General features: G+C 43.3%; 1 pseudogene; it reads left to right on the forward strand.

Annotated features, from left to right (window-relative positions):
- Positions 1-5305: 5305 nt before the first annotated feature.
- LOC116552679 lies at positions 5306-5733 on the forward strand (annotated as a pseudogene).
- Positions 5734-6011: the final 278 nt, after the last annotated feature.

The following is a 6011-nucleotide window of genomic DNA, read 5'->3' on the forward strand; positions in this document are numbered from 1 at the left end:
TCAAAAAAAAAAAAAAAAAAAAAAAAAATGAGCTGGGTATGGTGGCCCATACCTGTAGTTCCAGCTACTCGGGAGGCTGAGGATCACTTGAGCCAGGGAGGTTGAGGTTGCAATGCACTGTGATGGTGCCACCTTCCTCCAGCCTGGGCGACAGAGTGACACTTTGTCTCAAAAAGAAAAAAAAAAAAAAAAAATAGAGGCCAGGCGCAGTGGCTCACATTTTGGGAGGCCAAGTCAAGGGGATCACCTGAGGTCAGGATCAGCCTGGCCAACATGGTCAAACCAGCCTGGCCAGGCAAGACCAGCCTGGCCAACATGACGAAACCCCATCTCTACTAAAAATACAAAAATTAGCCTGGCCTTGGTGGGGCGTGCCTGTAGTCCCAGCTACTCTGGAGGCTGAGGCACAAAAATCTGGGCTTGAACCTGGGAGGTGGAGGTTGCAGTGAGCCGAGATTGTACCTCTGCACTCCAGCCTGGGCAACAGAGTGAGATTCCATCTCAAAAAAAGAAAAAAAGATAATCAAATCAAACTTAAACACTTTAATAGTTTAACAGATCTGGGCCAACAGTATCATCCTCCCCATAAAATCTTTCTAAGTTCTAGGCCTGGCGTGGTGGCTCATACCTGTAATCCCAACACCTTGGTAGGCCAAGGTGGGAGAATCACTTGAGACCAGGAGTTCAAGACCAGCTTGGCCAACATGGCGAAATCCTGACTCTACTTAAAAAAAAAAAAAAAAAAAAAAAATCCTTCTAAAATCCAAGAAGCCTCAATTACCTGCATGCCTTAAGCAAATCACTGAACCCTTTGAAGCTTTCTGTAAAATAAGAATGCTTAATTACCTCATCTGTAACTTACTTCCAAGTTCAAAAATTCTATTAGCAAAATAAACATTATTTTTAAAATTTAATGTTTCTTATACCACATACACTAATTTCAGACCAAAGCTATGAAATAATAGAATGGTACTTTCTGTGTCTTATATACTTACTTTAGAGATCACTGCACCTTCTAATGTATGCTAGCATTAATTTTGCCCTACATAACATATATGTTTCCCTATGCGTTCCCTCATGTCCCCTGCATCTTGGGGATGAGAGGTTCTGTCATCATTCCTCAGATACATTTCCAAACACTACACTATTCTCCTTTGCAGTTCATGCTTTCTTCATCTTACCTTTTATCTCTCCTCGTCATTGTTTTGTATTGACTTCCAAGACATGCCTCTACATTTGTCGAAAGCTTTGATAGTCTGGCTTTTTTTCAACCCAGCATCTGTCATCTTCTGGGTTGTGTACTTCATTCATGTGGATGAGCCACCTAAGATTCTGTTCTCAACATTTTTTGGCTTATACCATCTCATTATCTTCACCCTTCTAATAATCTGAAATTCCTCATTATTCCTTCCATCTAGCTCTTTCATTTCCCCACTCCTAATACTCCAGTTCTTTAAGATTGCGGAGCTATGTATGTATACACACACATTTTTTAAGACAGAGTCTTGCTCCATCACCCAGGCTGAAGTGCAGTGGCATGATCAGGGTTCACTGCAGCCTCGACCTCCCAGGCGTAAGCGATTCTCCCACCTCCGCCTCTGGAGAAGCTGAGACTACAGGTGTGCATCACCACACCTGGCCATCAGTCCCCCTCCTGCTTCTTTCCTTTTCTATGATGCAGTCCTCCATGGTCCATGAAGCTCTACTCACAATTCCTTTCTGACAAAAGTAGGCTGGGGTGGCCATGCTGTATGTTATATAATTGTTAGGGAAACAGGAATATCAGAGAGCCAGAGTGACACCATTTTAAAATAACCTCCATCTTAAAACTAGCAAGGCACATTCCTCACCAGTCATGACCCATGGTCACAAGATGTTTACGGCTAAGAAAGCAGCTTAATAATGCCTGCAAGGACAAAATCCTGCAATGGCAGAATGTCCAGATGCCCCCATATCACATAACAATATATGCTTTTAAGATGATTATAGTCATGCTTTGATGTACTTACGCACTAAAATACCAAGGATAACTTTCTTTAAATCAACAAAATAATAACTTTTGTCATGCTGTCAGCTTACCCGCATGTAAACATAGCTTAGCTTTCACATAGATAAGACCTCTATAAAGAAGAGTTTGAAACAAAGACACTGCTCATTCCTCAGGTTGCTTTTTAAGGATGCCCTACTCTGTAATTGAGTAGCTTTCAATAAGCTATCTCTTCTCGCTGCACTCTGTGACTTGCCTTGAATTCCTTTCTGCATGAGATCCAAGAACCCTGTTTTGGGATCCAGGTTGGGACCTTTTTCCGGCACCATCACTGCGTTACCCTGGTTGTGGCTGATTAGATCAGAAATCTATAAAACAGCATAAGAGAAACATTTATAGGCTAAACATAAGGGGAGGCTAGCAGTCTTTAATGTGGTTCATATTGGATGAACCTAACTGACCCAATCAAATCTTCTTTTGGGGGAATTTGGATGCAAGACACAAAAAAATTAACATGAATAGGAGAAGTAGTAAGTATGTGCAGAGGAGGAGAGAGAGACTAGACAGTAAGAAGCTGACCTGTGAATATGGGAGAATCCCTGGAAAAAGGAGTAAATGGGCATTTACTTCTGAAAGGGTAGAAGCTAGTCAGGTGATCGAGCTGACATGAGGGCGTTAGAACTTCTATTGCATCCTATCCTAGGCATTTTGTCCTTTCTCCCCAATGCCTGTGGAGCAAGTTTCCTGGGCTTCCTCCCTTCCACTTGAATGTCATTACCTTCTACCTCTGCCTTTGAGATAACCTGAACTAAGGCTATCTCTGCTCCTTGCCACCTGAAAAAGCCTAAGCCCCATCCAGTAGTTTATTGGCTCCATTCTTCTCTTGCCAGCACTGTCAACTGTCTCTCTTCCTTGTCCTTCTATTGCAACTGCCTCATAAACCTCCAATCCCGGATGAATCTGTCCCTCAATCTCCTCTGCTGCTTCATCTGGGTTACTGAACTTCAGTAGGAAAAAAATCACATAACTTTTTGGATTCATATTGTCATAAACATACCTGTTCTCATCTGTATTCTCCACGGCAAGCAACAATTCTTACATTTTCCTATTCATTTTTGGTTTTCCATTCCTGAAAAAATATTCTAAATATTTGCTATTCTACACAAGTCCCCTACTCCTCCCACATACCTCTTTCCAGCAAAAATTTTATCTTTTACCTTATAAAGAAAATAGAGGGTGGGGTGCGGTGGCTCATGCCTGTAGTCTCAGCAGTTTGGGAGGACACAGCAGGAAGATAGCTTGAGTCCAGCAAGATTGCTCAAGAGCAGCCTGGCCAACATGGTGAGACCCCATCTCCACAGAAAATACAAAAAATAGCCAGATGCAGTGGTGCTTATAGTCCCAGCTACCCTGGAGGCCGAGGTGGGAGAATTGCTTGAGCTCCAGGACGTCTTTTTATTTATTTTTATTTTATTTATGTATTTTTTTAGAGACGGGGTTTCACCATGTTGGCCAGGATGGTCTCAATCTCTTGACCTCGTGTTCTGTCTGCCTTGGCCTCCCAAAGTGCTGGGATTACAGGCGTGAGCCACCGCACCCGGCCTTTCCAGGACATCTTTTATTCCGCAACTAGAATCACTGTAGTGAGCCCAGATCACACCACTGCGCTTCAGCCCGGGTGACAGAGTGAGATCTTCTGTCAAAAAAAAAAGGAAAGAAAGTAGAGACCATTACATTCTAAATTTTTTTCTTTTTCATTTTTTTTTTTTTTTTAATGACAGAGCTTTGCTCTGTTGCCCAGGCTGGAATGTGGCACAATCTCAGCTCACTGCAACCTCCACCTCCTAGGTTCGAGCGATTCTCCTGCCTTAGTCCTCCTGAGTAGTTGGAATTACGTATGCACACCAACATGCCTGACTAATTTTTTTGTACTTTTTTTTTTATAGAGACGGGGTGTCACCATATTCGTCAGGCTGGTCTTGAACTCCTGACCTCAGGTGATCCGCCTGCCTTGGCCTCCCAAAGTGCTGGGATTACAAGCGTGAACCACCACACCCAGCCTTTTTGTACTTTTAGTAGAGACAAGCTTTCACCATGTTGGCCAGGCGGGTCTCGTACTCCTGACCTCAAGTGATCTGCTTGCCTCAGCCTCCCAAAGTGCTGGGATTATAGGCGTGAGCCACGGGTCCTGGCCAGATTCTAAGTTCTGAGAGAGCAAGAGTCTTGTCTTAGTCATCTCTGAATCTCTAGCACTAGCCTTAGGGCTTGACACATAAATGCTGCCCAACAAATATTTGCTGGATGAATAGCATATTACATCAGTCAGGGATTCCCTCAACTTCTTGTCCTGCCTCTGAACAAATATCTGTCTTACCAGCAGTCCCCATGTTTTTCCCCAGTCTCAAAGGAAAAGGCGTCCTGCCTGCTCTCCAAGCCTATCCGTAGGTGCTCTAGAACCCATCCTGGTTTATATTTTCCAGGCTTCTTCCCTCTATCCCTTTTCAGTCTTCTACCTGTCCTCCACCTCCCCTCCCCTCCCCACCCTTTATGCTCCATCCTCTTCCCCTCCCCATCCTATTACCCTCCCCCTCTACTTTTCTGCCAGGTCTTTTTCTGGTCTCTATTCTTTTCCATTGATCTATTTGTCTATTCTCTTAAGAATACCACACTATCTTGATTACTGTAGCTTTATAGTAAGTCTTGAAGTTAGGTAATATCAGTGCTCTGACTTTGTCTGTCTTCTGACTTTGCTTTCTCCTTCAGTATTGTGTTGGCTATAGAATTAGTTTGTTGATATCCATACAATCATTTGCTGGAATTTTGATTGAGATTGTGTTGCAATCTATAGGTCAAGTTGTGAAGAATTGACGTCTTGATAATATTGAGCTTTCCTACCCATGATCATTGAACATCTCCCTATTTATTTGGTTCTTCTCTGATTTTATAAATTTAGAGTTTTTAGTTTTCCTCATAGATCTTGAACGTATTTTGTTAGATTTATATAAAAATACAGGCTGGTTGTGGTGATTCACGCCTGTAGTCCCAGCACTTTGAGAGGCCAAGGCGGGTGGATTGCTTGAGGTTAGGCATTGGAGACCAGCCTAACCAACATGGCAAAACCCTGTCTCTACTAAAAGTACAAACAACAACAAAAAAAATTAGCCAGGTGTGGTGGGGGGCACCTGTGATCCCAGCTACTCAGGTAGCTGAGGCAGGAGAATCGCTTGATCCCAGGAGGAGAAGATTGTAGTGAGCCAAGATCACACCACTGAACTCCAGCCTGGGCAACAGAGCAAGACTCTGTCTCAAAAATAAAAGATGTATATCAAAATGTTTTCATTTAGGCTTTTCCTGCTATCTTGGATCCTGCTGAGAACAAGACTTCTAAAAGGAAACCTGTCTGGAAGGCTGTGGTCCAAGGCCATTTTTGCTGGCTATAAGCAGAGTCTCCAGAATCAAAGAGAGCACACAGCTTTTCTTAAAATTGAAGGTGTTTATACTCAAGATGAAACAGAATTCTATTTGAGCAAGAGATGTGCTTATGTACACAAGGCAAAGAATAACACAATGCCTCCGGGTGGCAAACCAAACAAAACCAGGTAATCTGGGGAAAGGTAACTCGGGCCCACAGAAACAGTGGCGTGGTTTGTGCCAAATTCTGAAGCAATCTTCCTGCTAAGGCTATTGGACACAGAATCGGAGTGATGCTGTACCCTCATGCTGTACCCCTCAAGGATTTAAACTAATGAAAACTAATTTAAATTAGAACCAAATAAATTTGTGCTCTTGTTAAAAAAAAAAAAAAATTGGCCGGGCGCGGTGGCTCACGCCTGTAATCCCAGCACTTTGGGAGGCCGAGGCGGGTGGATCACGAGGTCAAGAGATCGAGACCATCCTGGTCAACATGGTGAAACCCCGTCTCTACTAAAAATACAAAAAATTAGCTGGGCATGGTGGCGCGTGCCTGTAATCCCAGCTACTCAGGAGGCTGGGTTCAGGCAATTCTCCTGCCTCAGCCTCCTGA

The sequence above is a fragment of the Sapajus apella genome, unplaced genomic scaffold (assembly GCF_009761245.1).
Source record: "Sapajus apella isolate SASKATOON/1434 unplaced genomic scaffold, GSC_monkey_1.0 scaffold12, whole genome shotgun sequence".
Classification (NCBI taxonomy): domain Eukaryota; kingdom Metazoa; phylum Chordata; class Mammalia; order Primates; family Cebidae; genus Sapajus; species Sapajus apella.